Source organism: Simochromis diagramma, unplaced genomic scaffold (genome assembly GCF_900408965.1).
Source record: "Simochromis diagramma unplaced genomic scaffold, fSimDia1.1 OVJJ01000387.1, whole genome shotgun sequence".
Classification (NCBI taxonomy): domain Eukaryota; kingdom Metazoa; phylum Chordata; class Actinopteri; order Cichliformes; family Cichlidae; genus Simochromis; species Simochromis diagramma.
This window is the reverse complement of record NW_024387152.1, coordinates 534,192-553,088: the sequence shown is the minus strand read 5'-3', so window position 1 is coordinate 553,088 and position 18,897 is coordinate 534,192. Positions and strand designations below refer to the sequence as shown.

At 42.6% G+C, this 18,897-nt stretch overlaps 1 protein-coding gene across 1 annotated transcript in view; it reads right to left on the bottom strand.

Moving 5' to 3' along the window:
• Positions 1-1,005: 1,005 nt before the first annotated feature.
• Positions 1,006-18,897, bottom strand: part of LOC120743932 (ERC protein 2-like) — a 152,791-nt gene continuing 134,899 nt past the window's right edge. The window contains exon 21 of the mRNA XM_040047959.1: positions 1,006-2,270. The gene's annotated coding sequence lies outside the window, so the exon portion shown is untranslated. The remainder of the gene's footprint in view (positions 2,271-18,897) is intronic.

Genomic DNA, 18,897 nt, shown 5'->3' with positions numbered 1-18,897 from the left:
CCAAAATAAAGACTTGCTTTTAACTGATAGAGGAGATGATTACACTGATGTACTTGCCTTAATTAAGTGCCATCAATCTCGCAGGTCTGCTGCCTTTCCTTTACATTATGTGATGGAAAATGCCTGATTTGGCTCCCAGCTAGCTTTTTTGTGACGTTCTTTACAGCACTTGGACAAAATCCAAGTGTAAGCTGTGTTTTCTTTCAAATGAGCTACTTAGTATGATGCAAAGCTATATTTTTACATGTTTTATACGTGGTGGTGCAGTGGTTACCACTGTTCCCTGGTAGATGAAGGTTGTGTGTTTGAACCATCTGAGTCCTTTCTTGCAGTGATGGACTTCAGAGCCGTTGCCCTGTTTGGACCAGTGAGAGCTGCCATACAGATTCCAGTCCCATGGTCACCACGTATGATCTAACAGTAGCCATCAAGTTTTAACACCACACACCATGTGTGTAACTGAAAGCTGAATCTTATTATATATTGAGACTTAATATTAACAATGCTTATCTTTGCCAGACAGGTTTTTGGCTGTTTTCACACAGTGTAGGACTGTAATAGTGTTGTGTCGTCATAGCTGTGACAGCATTGAGTCCTGGGCATTTTGGCTCACAGCGTTACCATGTTGAATGCTGGAGACTTCTGACTGTGTCAGAGAACACTTTAAAACATCCTTAGCCACCCCCACCACTACCCAGCACCACCATGCCTCACTACCCCTACCTCCCCACAAGTCCCCTTAGGATAAAAAAGGGCAACATCTGGCTGAGTTTATGAGGGAGAGAGAGAGAGAGAATTGGTCGACCATGAAAACCGAAAAAAGGGAAAAAAAAAATCTTTCTCGGGCAGTGCAAGAAACTATTGTTGTAGATGCCATTAGTGGGGGGCAACTTTAAACTTGTGAAAAATACTCGTTGTTGCACTCACATTTATCAGCAACCCCAGCATCAGTGCTCACGCTGTGGTCTCGCTGATGAAGCACACACAGTTTGCACAGTTCTTGTGAAACCAATATTTTATTCAAACAACAGAAACAGGCTGATCACTGCAAACCACTGTGGAAGAAGTCAAGGGCGACTGCTGTTACCCCAAACGTTCATATCATCACACGAAGACAGTGTAGCACAAAACCACACACACGCACACACACACACTACAAAAACTGTACATATTAGGTAACAACCAAATGAAAACACCACTATGCTGCTAAATTAAACTGCAATTGTACATTGTCATCACATCAGGTCAAGCTCCAGTACAGTGAAAAAAAGTATTAATGCAAGACACTTGATTATAATCAGATTAGTCACTCAGATTCACAGATCAGTAGACAGTAACATAATACACCACTCGTTGAAATCAGAACAATAAGTCACATGAATCTGTGATATTTAAAAAAGAAGAAGAAGAAAAGTGGCACTCAAATAGTTTCAGCTGTAGAAAATCAAACAGAACATGAAAGTGGTTCATTAAACAATGAAGGGGAGGCAAGGCGAACACAAGGAGAAATGTATACAGACTTTTCTTATAATAAGTTGGCTGCTTTGAGGTCAGCTGTGTTTTCCTCCCAGTTAACTAAGGACCCTATTCTTGGAAAAGAAGGAAGCTAATCATCAAACATTTTGTGGTGATCTCTCTGCAGGAAATGGGAGATGGGCAAGGGTGGTTTTACAAAGCACTCAGTTGCAGTGTCATTTCAGTAATGTATCTCAGCAGAGATCTCCTTTGGCACAATACATTGAGAAGGTCTCTGTGGATTATGGATTACAAGGTCCGTGTTGTCATATTTACACAAGTCTGATATTTAGCTGCAAACGTGAATACTTTTCGTGCTACCATAAAAGAGTCTAGAGCTGGCATGAGTTCCTCTGGCTCAGCTCGGCCGCACTCATAGTCAACAGTTGTTTGGGGGACGGTTGATGAGAAGCCAGGACTCTGTAGCACCACGGTACTGTAAAATAAATCCAGCTTCCAACTGAAGAAAGCTGGAGAAATGAAGGCAGCGGACCGCTTGCCACACTGATGCCAGATGTTCTGATGAGGTGCACACACAGTGTTCCCAGGTCTTCTGTGGGCCACTGCATACCAGTTGCTAGAATAACTCATTTCTGCCCATCTGAAAACTTCACCAGAATCCAAGTGCAATGGTGGGTGCTTGAGTGTGCATTTATATCTGTGTTTAATCAGGTCTGGTGGTCTCGATGGTGAAGGATATATGAGCCGGTGTATCTGTGTTCTTGTAGCTGATGCCTGGTATCTGATTCCACGAGCTGTGAGAAGAAACATTGAGAACAAAGTGAGTAAAACATGTAAAATGCAAAGAATACAACAAACAAAAGCTAAACTCTCTGTGTCACATAGGTGTGTGAAAATGCATTTTCTAGTCGGTGACGTTAGGTTGTTTTTCATTTCCACGGTGATCTCCAAAGAGGTTACATCACGTTGCTGGACAAACAGACCGCAGACAATAGAGTCCAGTGTGGACATTTCGTGTTTTTTATGCTATAGCTTGACCATTTTCTTCCTGTAACTGTCTGGCAAGTCTCCAGAGCTCCTTAAGAATTCCCTAAATGCAGTTGGCAGCAACTCAAACATCAAGTGCTCATTAATAAAAAGAAAAAACCCCTATTGGAATGTGTCTGTTACTCAGGCCGCACAGCAGTCAGTAACAACTCACTTCTTTCCTGAGGGCTGTGAAACAATGATGTATGTCTGGTACGCTGGGGGCGCCTCATTGGCTGAGCAAACAGGCCCGAAAATAACTACCAATCACTGAAGACATTATCATCAGTCATCAGGGAGGCATAGTGAAGGAACTTCAAGACAAACTTAGACATATGCACAGGTAAATACATGAAGATCCCAAAACACTTAAGTTGCAATTAATGGTAATTAACTGTCGCATCCTGGGTTGGTGTATGCTGCGTATGAAGAGAAATGTCAAATTACAAGTAATTGTTCCAGATTTGCTGGGCAGCTCACACTTTTTCTGCTTCACTGTGATTGGCTGCTCAGCAAAAAAAAAAAAAAGGACCATCCATTACAGGCAGAAGTAAATAAACAGGAATAGCAATTAAAGTGAAATCATTTGTTATGCAATGCAGGGTGTGTATGTGAGCATGTGTACACGTAGCTGTTCTTGGATGTAAGTTTTACCAAATAAATATGTGCATGTGTGTGTATGTGAGAATTTGCCTAGGTGGGTTCGAGGCCATTCTCAGGTTTCTTTGCACTTAAATTAATGATTCGGAGGCCCAAGAATCAACAAATATGGCCCCCGGCAGGGCATAACGGAGAGCACGACCTGCCCGTGGATGTGTTTGAAGACTGCTCCTCTTTCTTCTCTGTCAGCACCTCACTACCTCCAGACAACAGACGCATTCACTACACAAACTCACATGCGACGCCTGCGTTCATGCTGTTAATGAGGAAGTGTGTTGCTATGTGGTCATGAATGTGTGTATGCTTATCGACCTGTGATTATTTAACATGTCAGCATGTTGTGACAGAGTGTTAAAATCATACGAAACGTTTTGTCCCTTATTTGAAGTGTTGCCTTTGTGGTCACGACTTCTTCATTTCTTTTTTTGCAGCTTTATGAATGTGATAAAGCAAAGCATATTGTGTCAGACAGGACCACGCGTGGGATAATTGAGTGAGCTCAGATGGCTCTGACAGGGCGCTTAAAGCCTTTTGTGCCAAAAGGTCAAAGTTTCTTTTTTTACAGCTAAATCCACCCAAAGAAAAGTCACCTGCGTGTTCACTGCATTTCAGCTTAGTGAGGTAGTAACTGTCACTGAGTCTATAGTTGCTCTTATGACTTTATATGCCCCGTAAATTACTTGTTCCAGCAGATGTTCTTCCATTGCTTGAATGATGTGTAACAGAAACAACTTGCAGATATTTCCTTATGCAGTAATGCAAAAAAAGGAAAAAAAAGCAGGATGAGCTGAGAATTTGATGTTTGCCAGAAAGTGGCAAAGACATGTGCAGGAAGAGAAAATGGTTTTGTGTAACCGTCTGGCAAAATGAAAACGGTAAAAGTGTTGGAATGTGATAAACTGCAGAATAATATGCAAACACTGACCCAAATCTTCAAAGCACAACTACTGATAACCAAACGTTAACAACTCATCCAACACATCCGATTCCCTGCCATCATTACTAGGAGGAAAAAATGAAAGTACTAATACTAAACATGAATTTGCTTTATAAAGGTCTCAAACTCCAAACAGCCATTCCTTATCCCCATGTAACTTCCATCCCCACCCCTCCACTCCTGGCTTCCTTGACGATGCGTACGTGTGTAAATGATTAGTACCAAAATTAGCAACATCTGATGTTTATTTCAGGTTAAGGAGGTAAGTAAATAAATAAATGAATGAATGACTAAATACACCGCCTGTTTTTATAGAAACATTGTGTAGAAATGATTCAGGAGGTGGATATTCTGCTTTGTTATCTACTAGTCCGTCATGAGGATTGGATATGAATCCCAGAGTCTGAATGCAAGCGGCTGAACTCCTTCTTGTCTTTAAGTGCTACTTATATAAACTTGTTGTTAAATGGATCCTTGCAGAGGTTTGGACCACCAGTGTTAGAGTGCTGCTCTTTCACTTGGAATTACCCCTGTGGTTGGTGTCCTATCACTCCTGAGAAAAAAGAGAAACACACTAAATTCAATTACCAGTACAAAGACCCCCCCCAGCTCAGTCTACAGAGAGGGGAGACATAAAGCAAGTCAGTTGGTTGTATGATGATGAAGCTATTTAGGGTGAAATACAAGCATAGTGGGTGGGGATTTTCTTCCTGTCTTAATAGTCATGAGGAAATCTGTAAATCCTGACATAGTATGTGACCATTCATGTTTTGAAACTGCTGCCAGGAAATCTCTTATCATATATCAGAGCCTTGCACTAGTGGTGACTAGATATGCTCCATGATGGTAAAAACAAACAAACAAAAAAGAAAAAGAAAGAAAGGTTCGATCCCAGGAAATGCTTAAGGTGCAAAAAGTGAAACTGTAAAGTGGGGGAGTCTGAAAGCACTAATCTGATGTCACACAATGCTGTGAACTAAAAGCACTAAAAAAGGAGGAAAAAATAAAGCAAAAGATTGAGATCACATGGCCATCCCATCATCCTAGAACCGTAGCCTTTTCAAACCCTTTAAATGTGGTCAGGAAGAGAAAGTATCTCCTCTCAACAATTGCTTCAAGAGCTTGCTCCTTCTTCCCTCGACCCCCCTCTTCTGTCTTTCTTTCTTTCTTTTCTCTGCCTGACTTTTACAACTTCCTCCTGGTTGGGGCTGCAGCTCTAACCCAAACAAAACTCCATTTTTTAGTTATTGGCCCTCATGGCATGTAATGGAGAATCAAGCTAATTATCCCTACAGCTGTTTTCACTTGCTTTTTATGTAAGCAATACCTGGCTGATGCAGAGAGCAACAGTGAGGCCCTTCTTAGCGCTCCAGGCCTCCAGGCCGGCTGGAATTAGAGAGCAAAATGCCAGGTTTCCCTCCCCCGATACTGCCTGTGTGTACCCCTGAACCCATCTCCCAGCACACATCCCAGTCTAACTCAGCCAGACACAGTCCCCCACACATCCAAGGCTTCTGCGTCCACTCCCTATTACATCTCTGTCTCGCTTTGATGTTTAACAAAGCTGCTCTTCAACAGCTTAGATGGATCTGTGTGACAAGTGTTCATTTTCTTCCACTGATGGTCTCTGGCAATTAACCGAGGAGGAGAGCCAGGGTGTGGCTTGGGTTAAATTGGAACCATCTCCTGCTGTCACAGGACTGAGAGACAGGGTGAGTGCAAAAAAAAGAAGATGGAGGGAAAGAGAGACACAAGGGTAAATGCAGGGAGTGGGAGAGAGGGGGGTAAAGAGTAAAAGAAAACAATCCCTCACAGGCTAATTACATAATTTCCTTCATCTGAGCAAACACATGCTGGGTGAAAGCAAGTGTGAGCAAGCCCCACAGATGCCAGGCCAAGAGGTGCAGAGCAGACCCACTAACACAGTCTCTCTAGCAATGGACGGCTTGTGCCACAAAGGCGCTCGGCCAGATCTCAGAGGCGTCTGCGGAGTTTGTAGCTTTTGTGGGAGTCGCATCCACAACCTTAGTATCGATCCTCCCTTCCCCGGCAATCTCAGGGCAAAGTGACTCAGTGCTGATAAACAATTGCTGGTGTACTGTTTCCTTCATAACAGTCCATTCCTCACTGCAGCCAGAAATCTGTTCAGTACAAACACCACTAGGTGGAGTTGACTGTTGTTGAAAAAAATAGATCTCATGTATCAAACTCATTAAAGTCCCATGGAGAGGCAGCGTGCATCTGTAAGTGAGTCGGACAGCGTGTATGCCTCACATGTGCTTTTTCTGAACTTTCCTCTTGCTCAAACACCGCTTCGCTTGCTTGCTCCGGCTGTTTGCGTCTTTTCAAATTGACATCAGGTTGAAATAAGCACAGGCAAAGAGAGAGAAGGAGAACATAATAGAAATTTCAAGACTTCTATTATTTCAGCAGAAATTACAGTTAAAACTATGCCAGCTCCAGAACGTAGAAGAGCAGTCCTCCCCTCCAACTCTCTCCCTCCCTGTATTTTTTTCTGTCTCTAATCCGGTAAGGAATGATGGAAGGCTCTGTGTGGAATGGTGGTGAGCTCCCCGGGTCCAGCCAAGGTGTGCCAGCGCACTAAAGATACGGGTAGAATCTGCAGGAGCTGTTCCTAATGCGAAGGTTGTTTTGACATATTCACACACAGACACAAGTATGCAGGCATTCTTGCATTAAAAAGAGCAGCACATGCTGCAAAAGGGTTACCGGTGGGACTTGCTAACATATTCATCAATCATTTAAAAAGCCCTACAGTAAAAAAGAAACTATGTACATAAAACAGCGCATTATGTTCATGCAAGTTCAAAAAACAGGTTTGTGCAACAACAGTAAGAACTGGATGGGATTCCATCTCTCAGCTCCTAGTCTTTTTGATCTCTAACTAATCTCTGAGCTTTTCCCTTATGATTCATCCTCCTGCCCTCTCCTCTCTAAGCACAGTGTGAGTGGCAGTGTTTATGTTAGTGTGAGAAATGTGTGAGTTCTACTGTGGGCCAGCTGCATGGTTGTCAAACTCTGTGTATGCAACCCACTACTGTACCTGCTTTCATACTGAGGCTAGTGCGCGAAAGCTACTTGCGTCTCATAACAACACCTTGACCCGGAGCTTGACCTTGACATGGAGCAGAGGCGGGCCATCAGAACCAGGGCCTAAGAGGCCTGAACATGCCTGCATCTTGAAAGCAGCACAGGCCCAGCCAGGCAGGGGAGACGAGTGAAACCTGAGCCCACATTAAAGAATCTGCATCAGGTAGGAGATCAGGAGAGGCCTCCATGATCTCAGTGTTTGCGGGGGTCTGGGCCTCTGAAGCCCTATCTCACCTCCATCTGGAAAGAGAATCTGAGGGTAGCCTGATGGTCCGATAAGAGGCCATGCCGACTGACACGGTAACAGCCTCTCACCCCCATTTGCAAAAAAACCAAAGTGGATGCAAGTCTAGTTGTAGTGCTCGCTCATGCTGGTGTGAGAGGGAGGCAGAGAGCTTGGTGTGGGGGTCCGGGAAGGAGGAGGGTGGGATGGCGGTAGGTGCATGGTGGCATTGAGGTAAATTGAAAATGCATGCAGTTTACAGAGACAAGTCTAGAGTTTAATGGTTTGTTTCTTTTAGTCTTTGTAAAATGGAAGACACACACAGGTTTGCCTTAAATTAGGGCTACGTAGCTACAGCTGTATCAGTAACCAGTAACTATGCATGGCTGTGTGTGTGGAACAGAGGCTACTGGTGGTCCCACGTACCAGGTTTAAAACACGTGGGGCTTTTCAGGCACCGAGGCTGTGGGACGCTCTGCCGCTGTCTTTACGCTGTCTAGACTCTACTGACTCCTTTAAAAAGCAGCTGAAGACACTTTTATACAAACGGGCTTTTAATTCATTTTAACTTGTATGTCTGATCTTATTGTGAAGCACTTTGTGATTTTTATCTGTGAAATGTGCTATATAAATACATTTTACTTACTTACTTACTTACAGTTGCATTTTTAGGTTCAACCCACTCAAATGCAACCAGAAAAAACACGTATGACTTTATGTGGTAATTATCGTATTTTATAAGGCAGGAGAGAGAAAGTGAGCTGGTGTCAAGACCTTTGCCTGCAAGATGGAAAAGAAGGAAGAGAAACAGTGAAAGCCCTACTCTGCACATAAAGCAATATTAGTGTGCTATTTCCCTTCCATCATTATCACTTCATTTCCTTATTTGCATTTGTGATGACACACGGTACAGGAATAATGCTGCGTTTATTTACGTAGTTTTCTAGGGCGCTGCTAATACTCCACCCTCCTCTTGATGTCTTCTCAAGATGACATCAACTCCACTGACCCATCAGTTTTCACTCCTGACCCAGCTAGTTGCTTCCTCTCTTTAACTGCCCATAGAGTCACTGTTTCTCCATATGTTCTTTATGGCCCACAGTTCAGTCCAGTTTCTGCTCTTAACTTGCCCTCACACCAGGTCGGACATGACAGAAGATGGTTGACCACACGAAATATTTTATACATCTTCACCAGGTGGAACATGCATGAATAATGGCGGATTATCACTCCTCATCTGTGACAGAAAGGTTTTGAACATTTCCACCTGATTCTAAAATCTGTGTGTAGATGTGTGGCTGGACAGAGAGACAAAAGGAGGATTTGGATTTAAAATGGTTTGGTCAGTTTGGTCATCTCAGATCTACTTAGGGTCACTGACATCAGCTCAATAAGTAAATATGATCCCTGAGATCACAATGTGCTCTTAGGGAATACCAGGCTTACCTTAATGGAAGGCTGCGTATCTGCACCTGCATGTAGATCTGGGTTTGTGTGTGTCTGTGTACATAAATCTGCAGCTGTGTGTGTGTGTGGAACAGTTGTGTAAACAAAATCCGATCATAATGTCTATTCAGGAGCTGTTTGAGGTAGACAAGTTCACATGGATGTGATTTGTGTTGAACGAGTGTTAGAACCTTTTCATCTGGTGATGAAAACTGCTCATTTTCCCCCCATGTGGGCGAGCGCTTAACCGATTCTGTTTGGTGGTTCACTCTCTGTTTAATAGGCGTGTGCATTTTTCTCACAAACCACAGTTTTGCCTGCTTCACTCGTGAACATTCAAATGGAAAAAGTGCAAAAACAAGTTTAAACCAGAGTGACAACGTCGAGGTTGATGTCAAGTGAACTGAGTGCCTTTGTGCTAGCACAGCTGCATTGTAGTACTTATACCAGGTTAAGTCCAGTCTCAGGAAGAACCAATCATGACTCTGTTCCTGAGGTCAGTATCGCCCCAGGACACTACAGACACATAGGATATAAACTGGGGATAAACAAGGAGGCTTTCCCAAAGCTTGGTGGTCTGCTAGCAATCTCCACGGCATGACCTCTGTGTCAGTGTGTGAAGGGAAAGAGTGAAGGTAATAAAAAATAAGATGATTTTTCAAGCTGCTAATTCTGTGCACATTTAATAATAATATAGTTTTGATAGAGATCATAATAACACATTAATCTCAATTTATATGATACTACTTCCTATCTAGAATGATAGCAGTATTAAATATGAATATCAGCAGGGGAGTGGTTCTAGTTTTAGTTGTGTTTGTGTGTATAGGTGCAGTTAGACTAAACGAAGGGGTCTCACAGCCAGAGAGGACAATGTTGGAAAAAGGAGCAATGTTGATGGGAAAAAGGTGAGGGAGACGGTTTTGGTCAGGAATACTTTGCAGCCTGAGAGTGGAGTAAAAAGGTGGGGTAACTGCGACAGAGAGAGGGCGTCAGTGAAACAGACTATAGGGGCACCTGGCAGGAGACCAGAAACAAACACATTAAGGTGATAAACAGTTATCTGAGCCAGTTATGATTCCACAGACTCTTTGAACTATAAAATGCCTGCAAACCCCCGAAACACTTTTTAGGGGGTTTTACACTATGACTTAAGAAAACGCAGATACTACTTTTTCAGCCATCTTGAACCTTTAATGACCTTTTGGAGCACTCTGTACGACGATGTGGGAGCCCTGCCAGGGAAACGTAAAGGGAGATACAGCAGATCGTAAATAAGCATCGTAGAACGTGACAGGTTTGGCTCCGTGCATAGATAGAGAGTAAATAATCCTCATTTGTTCTGACATAACGACTCATAGTTTCATGATATTTACTGCTCAAAACACCCTGTACCCATTAAATAAGCGCTGATAGAGCCATCGACACTGACAGTGCTAACGTTTAGCCGTGCTGTGGGATTCGTGCAACAGGTTATAATGCACTGGCTAGAAAATACTTATTTTTGTTTTATTAGCCAAGAAAGATATGGAGTGGAACTGGGACTGTAATGTATGTAAACCTGTTCTCTCTCTTTATGAAACTCTGATGTGGAAATATTGATGTGCCGGCTATGTTAGGGACCACTTTTCATTTTGGCTCCTCCAACTCAGATAACCAAACTTATGACGTGATTTCCCAAATATCTTATTGATATCGGGACCGAAAAATAAAAGTTGCTGATAGTTCACACTAAATGAAAAAAGTGATTTAGTAAAGTGTGTGCAGAGTTCGCATAACTCTTCAAATTCGCTGTATGAAATGTCGGTAAATGTGGCTTTGTGTAGTTTTGTGTGTGTGTGAAGTCGGTCCATTTTGCCTGGGTTGTGCTGGGAATAGTATCGGCTTAAAGCTGAAAGAATTCGGGCCTCCCAAGCAAGGTCATGTGCTGATGTTTAGTAGGAGCTTTCTCAGGTCACAGACTGTGACTTTCAACCATCACTCACTTTACCCCACATCTTTGAGTAGTTCTGTTTAAATGGCATATCTGACATATCTCCGCCAGTCGGCTGTAATGACAGGTGACAGCTGTCTCACTCCACTTACCTTGTTAAAGGAAAAGTCAACCCAAATACTAGCTAGACTTTGACATTGGATAGTAGATTTGGTGTCCTGTGGCATAACTCAAGGTGGGGCAACTTGGAAAATATTTGTAACATAAACTTAGATGTCAGGATGAAAAAAGAAAAGAAAAGAAAGCAAAGCAAAAAAACAGAGATGTGAGTCGTTGGTTTTGGACTGCCTCTTGCTCTTTATTTCCCTTAGCCCTAAACACTTGGGGCTAAAAATATAAGCTGATATTAAAGCAGTTGGACACTCAAAACCTTGAAAGATAGGTTCCCATTTCCCCCCCAGATTCCAAATACTCAAGTCCATATAAACACTGAAACAAATTTTGCAAACTAATCATTCATCCTGTTTTTTCTGGCTGATGTAAGTGATTCTACACCCCTCCCCATCTCGTGGTGAAGGGAATTCCAAATTTGGCTGAAGACAATATGAGGATTTAATAGTCTAAGTTATAATAATGAAACGGGTATGTGCCTTGCATCTGTAACTCAAAATTCACTCTCTGTTTATCCAGACACTGCTGGTAAGCTACTGTGAAGCGACAGTGAAAAGAGAGGACTGTGTACTTTATGCCAGCGGTCCCCAACCCCCGGGCCTCGGACCGGTACCGGTCCGTGAGTCGTTTGGTACCGGGCCGCGAGAGTTGAGGCTCAGGTGTGAAATGTGTGGTTTTCAGGGTTTTTATCGGTTTTCAGCGTTATTTTGTTATCGTTTTTATCGTTATCTCGGTTTTCCTGGGTCTTTTCAGGTGTGTTTTTTCGGTACCGGTACTAGTTTTATTTTGTTGTATTTATCCGCGACACCTTAAGGCCGGTCCATGAAAATAATGTCGGGCATAAACCGGTCCGTGGCGCAAAAAAGGTTGGGGACCGCTGCTTTATGCTATCTTAACCACTTCACCATTTGAAACTGCTCCTCATATTAGTTTTAATCCAAACTTCTAAATGAAATTCCTCACAGAACAAGGTCTGTGGATGTTGTCCCATCAGCAGCCCCCTTGGACTGAAAAATTAAAGAAGCAAAAGAACTCTGCAATAGACTTTTCCAGTGGGTACTTTCGCCCTATGACAGCTGGGATAAGCTCCAGTCTCCAAGCAACCCTGAATTGGATAAGCAGGAAAAATGGATTGATTGATGTTTAATATAAGCTCCTGAATATTTAAATGTATATCTACACTTTAAGAATGTGCATCTTGAGTAAGATGCAATAGCTATCTAGGATGACGTTTGCATGCTTACACATGCCAGCTGAGTTGTAAATGTGCCCGGTGGTGGTTAAGTAAACAGGCTTGCTCCCTGAGGTGCCCTGGTGCTGTATGTCTTGGCATCATTTCTGCTACACACTGTAAGGTCTGCATCATAATTCTGATTTCTACTCTTCTGCTCTACGAGCAATTCGGTCACCATCTTTTACTTTAAGGTTACCACAATAAATTAGCATGAGGTGCATTACAGATATGTTTGACTGCTATTACACATATGTGTAATGTTTCTGTTATGTGCACAGCGTTTTTCAGAGATAATTACATTGTGTCTCTCTCCACCTGGGCTCTGACACATGTTCAACAGCTCAGCCAGACACGCCTAAGCACCTGTGTGAAATAACACGCTAAAGTCAGTCTCTCAGAGTCACTGAGAGAACGAGCGAGAGGGTGTGAAAGACTTAATGCTTCCCCTGTCTCTGTTGTTAGGCTTACAAAGAGTCATTTTCAAGTGCAATGTGTCATTTGTCACATTCATGAATACTGTTTCTTCCTACAAGTGTGGGAACAGTGCTAGAGGACAATGAGCTGCATTCAAGCCCAGATTAATTCCACATCAGCTTCTTTACAGCTTTTCTTTAGGAACAGCAGAGGTAACCTTTGCTTCAGCGAAGGACGTTTTGACACTGGCTGAGAATCAGCTTTCTTTCTTTCTTTCTTTCTTTTTTTTTTACCCATCTCTGATTATTTTGACACTGAATGACACAGTTTGACTTTTGTTAAAAACCTTTGTTTCGAAGGTTCAGACACTTTTGAACTTTTCTCCAGTTAATTATAAAAAAAAGATGAAACATCCTAGTTTATGTTGGTTCACGCCATAGATATTGAATTCCTGGAGTTTTGCTGCACTACAGTACAGTATGATATGTCCCATGACAATGAAAGTTGGCTGTATAAATAATAAACACAAAATGATATTTTGCTTTTTAGATATTGTTGCGTTTGGAGTCGGTTTAAACCTGATTGGCTGCAGGTTTTAACATAGCTTAAGTTTTTTCTCTCTCTTGTACTTAAGAAGAGTAGAGTCTTAAAAATGCTGGAGGGTAAACTTTTGACACTGCACTAAATATTTCCCAGAAAATTCACTTCAGTTCAACATTTATGTACACTTGTACACAAGTACAGTCATTGCATATGTAAAAAGCAGCAAATAACACAGACAGTTTAAGAGCTAGAGAACAAGAGAGAGACCGAGACAGAAACATGGCGTGATGTTTAAGAAAAGGGTGTAATAACAGTGGTTAAGGCTTGCTCTTTCATTGAGTAAATCTGGCCTGGGCTATTTCACACTGCAGGAATCTCCTGTTGACTACATCAAAGGCTCGCTCAGAGACGGGCTTGTAGAGAGCAGAAGGAACAGGTGACAGCTCCACACATAAAGGCATTTTACACATTCACATGCAAACCCTCTACTACCAACAACACGCTCACATATTTGAATGAACACACAGTAAGATCAAAAATGTAGTGAGTGACAGCTCCTTTTGTGTCCAGATGAGCCTGGGGGAAGTCTATTTGAAGAACCAGGAGAAGACCATAGATCTATCATCTGTGCTTCAAAAACCACTCAGAGACAGTCGATTCATACACTCAAATACACACTTCAGGTATGCAATAGGTATGACAAAGTACATTCAGACATTACAAGTATGAACGTGACATGTGCCATATGAGTAAAACACTGATGAGACTAACACATGTACAGTGAACATCAAGCTACGAATGGTATAGGAAGCATGCAGATTTCAAGTGAAGCCTCGTGATAGATAGATCTAATATAGAGTGGCCCACATCCAGAGGGCTGAACATAAGGCTATGTCATCACGGGCCCTTCTCTCTCCATACCTTCCATCACTTTTCACTCCCTCCTATAAACAGAAGGATGGGGGAATTCTGTAATTCCCACACACAAGGACACACAAACACACTTGGAAGAAAAACACACAGTTGTGTGTGCACGGTTATACTCATTTACTTGCAGCAGAATCTAGGCACGCACACAAAAGCACACACACATATACACAATAACATTTTCACAAAGAGAAATTAATCCCGGGTGGTCTCAGGAGCAACATTGTTTCCATTTGAGAAAGCTCTGGTTTTGAAATCACCCAATCCACTTAATATCAGGTTCAAAATCTATTAGTACATACATACATATATACATACATATATATATATATATACACATGTGACCATTCAGTATTTTTATATGAGATGAAATAAAGGGAAATAAGTGTGCATGGTACAGCACAGAGGCAGAACATATTCGTCTCCCTTTTTCATTCAGTCCCCATCCATATCGCGCTGGGATGCTGAATGTTTAACATGGGAAGGTCCCACCTTAAACAGGCCATTATGGCCAATAGCTTTGACTGTTTTCATAGAATATGAGAAGATTACACAGCACTATGACGGCCAATTACGTCCTTCAGTAAAACATAGCTCTGTACCAACAACTCTCTAATGATGATGACTTAAACGTTTTCACCAATAGACCCCTTTCAGCTGCCCGGGCAATCACACACACACATACTGCACTGCTATAGTTAAGCGCGTTCACACACACACACACTTAGAGATGTGGGCTGAGTCAAATTGAATCCTTGTGTTACGCATATAGAGCATCCCGCTATATCACAAAAGGCTGCTGTGTGCCAACTTTGCAATCAGATCAAGGATCGCTTGTGTTAGAGTTGTGAAGAAAAAGAAATACAGACTGAGACAGACTAATATTGCTATATTGGCCAGTCTCCAGTATTCTCTTCTTCAGTTAGTCACTGTAATGAATATCAAGTAGGTAGTGCAGTCCCAGAATGGCTAGCATCCTATCTAAAGCTAGAACAAGGTTTCTGTGCCATCTCTTCAGAACGTGTCTTGAAACATGAAAAAGCTTTGGTGGAGCTTGTTTCTTTAAGCACTGCAGGGGTCAAAAATATAAGCCGCTCGTGTCATGCAACCTCAACAAAAAGCTTTATTTTTGTATCATTCTGTAGCTAAGCTATAAAGTCTCAAGCGCATACCAAAAAACCTATACATGCATTTTTCTTCTTGTTGCGCTACTATAACGCTCTCTTTACTGGTCAATGTATAAAGGCCACGGTGAACTAATGTTGCTGCCAGAGGGATAAAAAGAATGAATTTTTCAAATCCCTGTTTTGGCTACCACATAGTAACATAATTGACAGCAAATTTAAACTTCCAGTTTATAAGGTCCTACATAGCCCTGCTGTTCCATAATACCTGTCTGACTTCACTTAGTATGAAGTGCTAAGTGTTCTGGCTCCGTTCTTCTGAGACTAACAGTTCTGAGAGTCAAAGCAAACGCTGCTGGAGCAGGACTCAGCCTTTTTGGTTCCAGCTGCTGGAATACCTTGCCAGATGTATTAGATGTTTTCCAACCTTACCTGTGTTTGAAAAAAACTCTTTTTCCCATCATGTCACCCCGATCTACTTAAATGACACATACTGTGTCTGCACAGGTTTCTGCTGTTGTCTTGTGTTGTTTTATTTGAATCTACTCAGGAATGAAGTTTGCTGTGCTTTGTTCTTGAAGTGCGAACTTTCCTCGCACATCTTCTCAACATCCTTTCTCCATCACCGTACCCACTCAAACCTATGTCACCTCTGACCCAGGTCCAATTCACTACTGTCATTATGCAATTAACACCAATTAAGTCATTTGGCTGTAAGAATGTGTGTGTGTGTGTATCTGCATCTATGTGCATGCTTGTGTGCATAAGTGTGTTACGTATGTGAATGTGTATGTGCACATGATAGGGCAATTAGAGCAGCACAAGGGAGCCTTTTGGAAGCGGAGAGCACTGCAATCAACCAATCAGCCTTCAGATGGCTTTGACATGAAAAGAGAGCATGGCCTCTGCTAACCCTGGGGGTCAGCCCCAATTTACTCTATTTACCCACTCAGGAATGACTCTCTGTGTGTGAAGGAGACACAGACAGGGCGGGAGAGGGAATGATGAATAGGTATGGAAACGTCTAAGTGACTAGAAGCAAGATAGAAAGGGGGAGAAGGGAAGAGAGGGCAGCAGTAGAAGGATGAGAAGCCCGGGGGTTGTTGTGCAGGTGAATTTTAAGAGAGTGGGAGGGTGTTTGAGGTGTGGTGGTTGAGTGGAGTGAAGGGGATGTGGGGAGAGGCCTTCGGTGTTTGCAGAGCTAAAAGGCCAGCAGTTGGAGGCTATTTGCTAACAATTTCCCCTTGGAAAGTGGCTCCACACACACGCACACGCACACGCACACTTTTTAAAGATCACATATGAGGAGTGACAACTTTACACCCAACTGTCGCTATAAAACAGCAAGATGGTCCATGAAGACAGTAAAAAACCTTTCTGAGAATCAAATGACAAAAGTACTAATTACACACGAACAGACTGTTGGATTGTTGAAGCAATTCTTTTACGTAACTCTGTATAATTTTGGAAACTGTTCTCCAGCAATAGAGTGAACTGCCAGCAGATTGTGCTGACCCCACCCGACAAATGTGGGAGGGAAGCTCAAATTCGGATTTATTAATGTTACCAAGATTGTTAATGACAGTAACAATCACTGTAACTGCATTGTCATATAAGTTTAGGTCTTTGAAAAGTACAGAGATGTAGTGTAATATCTTCCACGGCTGTACTTTGATTTAAATGAATGGACACGGGTATCGGCTGCTCAGGTACGAGCAAACTGTAGCGTAGTTTTGCCCTAAAGGGTCGTTAGAATATGGTAGTCGTCCAATTTTGGGGATAAAACACACACAAGCTTCTGTGTGTGTTTTCACATAGAAAAAGGTTTGTATTGATTTGATAATTACAGTGTTGTGTTTATTGTGTTTACACCCACACAGATAAACACACAACTAACTAACCCACCGATCACTCACACAGCTGTGAGGTCTAATGCCAGATCTGAGCTGCAGGGCAGTGAGTAAAGTGCAAGAGCACCAGACAGCCCTTCATCACAGCAAACAGCCTCCTGGCTACAAACTGAGGGAGGGCAGAAAAACCAGAAGCAGACAGAGAAACCTAAAGAGAAGAGAAGTAAACACAGATGCACGATCTCTCAGTGCTCCGGCTGAACAATATCACATATCTGACGAGACGCACGCAGGTTATTCTATATCTAGAGTATGTGTGTCTGTATGTAGGTGTGTGAGTGTGAGTGTATACGTATCAGAGAAAAACTGTCCTGCTCCAGGGCTCTCAGATGTGGACTGTAATCAGGAACACATGACTCTGCTACAGGAAGTCCTCCAGCGAAGGACAGGAAGCAGGAATACAGGGACCACATCATTAGTCTCGCTAGTCTCAAAGCCCACAGCCAATAGGAGCCTTGGACATGGAGGGCATGGGCGTAGTTGCTGGTGTGTGCACAATTATGTACATGTTCTATATGTTTCTATTTGTGTGAGCGGTGCCTGCAGGCTGGTATTAATGACTTATTTGTTTACTGAGCGTAATGAGTCCAGGTTGTGCGTGTTTAGTAGAGTCAGAGCAGAACTGTGGCGAGGTTGGGCATGCCGCCAAAATACCGGCATTAAATAAGTACTACCCACACACGTGCATGCGCACACACAGGCACACACAGGCACACACAGGCACACAGTCAGTACAGACAAATGAGAAACAAATGGTTCCTTTGTACGGTCTATACCTTGTCTCCAGGTCTCTCGGCCTCACGATGGCAGAGTGAAAATGCAGTTTCAAAAATGGTTCGCCCAAGTACCCACTACCACACATACGCACACTCACAAGCACACACACCTCCTCAAACCCCCAGCAACAGCCCTGCTGCCACATTCTCACCGCCCCTTCCTTCTCTGCTCTGCATCCCATCAGGACTAAAGAGACTAATTTCTGTCGATGGCTTACAGGTGGCCAGTGCAAGGTGAACCACATCCACTCTGCTGGCTGACACACACACACACAAACACACACCAATGCAAAATTCATGCCTTTAAAACCAACCCTTTTATAAACCTAATGCCAAACATCAAAGAGAGAAACACACCTTAACACACCTCAAAGGCACCGGAGACACACAGTCATGCATGTGTTCAAACACACACGCACGCACACTTACTCATGCACACACACACACACACACATCCAAACATATGCACACTCGTAAACTTTAAAGCATGAAGAATTGGTGTAAGGGTCAAGCCTGCGCCTGGTGCTATCTCATGTTTCTAAACAGAGAAAAATCTTTTCAGTGCTTTAAGAATCGTAGAACTCTTAGAAGCATTTACGTTCCAGTCTCTAAAAACAACCGCTGGAAAAAAGTTATCGACATCTCAAAACGAAGCTATGAATCTTATCTTTTATCCTGAAGAGTTGCCATTTGGAAATTGTACAGCTGTCAGCAGCTATCCACAGAGTATGGGCTGAAAGTTACAAATGACAGCAATATTATGTGGAATGAGGTTCGCCGCAGGTCTAACGTTAATGTAATTTAGCCTTTAGAATTTGTTCTGAAATTTCATCACAATTTAGCAAGTCGCCTTCAATATTTGCACGCCACTTCAGCCAGACATATTCACATGTGCGCATTATTTTAATGCTGTATCTTTCTGTTCTTTTTCTTTGACATTCAGTGCCTTTCATACAAGTTTCACATTCTCGGATATCCATCTGTAT